The following is a 635-nucleotide window of genomic DNA, read 5'->3' as shown; positions in this document are numbered from 1 at the left end:
ATCATCGCAGGATCATACTGTCAATACACATATCGCAGCAGACGCCGTCATGCCAATCTACACCAACGGAGCTCGCGCAGCAACAAGCAATGATATTTCTCTTTCGACGGTCGCCAGCCTGCATAGCAATGCGAAGGTGGGTTCTCAAATACGGCTAGAACTACGAGGATACTGGAAAGAAAAGCAACGCCATGGATCGATTTTACAAAGGGAAGGGAACGCGGTCACCATCAGGAGGTGTCGCATACTTGGGGGCCTCTTACCTTTGTATCGTAGCTTAGCTTTCCTTCTCTCCCTTCTTCAGACGTATTCCACCCTTCATAGCCCTCGAATAGAATACTTTATAGCCCGTAAGATGTGCACCCTTCGAGCCGTGATAGAACATGGCTTGAAATAGGTAGCAGCCACGCGTCACGCGCTCAGGCTTCTATCAACACGAGCTCATGCCTCCATGCGTATATGCGACATCATTTCCCTATCTATGATCCGAGTCGACGTCAGTATCGTCCGAGATGACATTAAACTATTCGACCATACCTAGCAAAGGGAGGTTCTTCCCTCAAGCTGGATGAAGGCCGCGGCTACGGGTTCTTAATTATTATCGATACTCTTTTACTTGATACATCACGCCAAAA

Source organism: Venustampulla echinocandica (assembly GCF_003357145.1).
Source record: "Venustampulla echinocandica strain BP 5553 chromosome Unknown scaffold_10, whole genome shotgun sequence".
In the NCBI taxonomy this organism is placed as follows: Eukaryota; Fungi; Ascomycota; class Leotiomycetes; order Helotiales; family Pleuroascaceae; genus Venustampulla; species Venustampulla echinocandica.
This window is presented reverse-complemented; position numbering follows the sequence as displayed.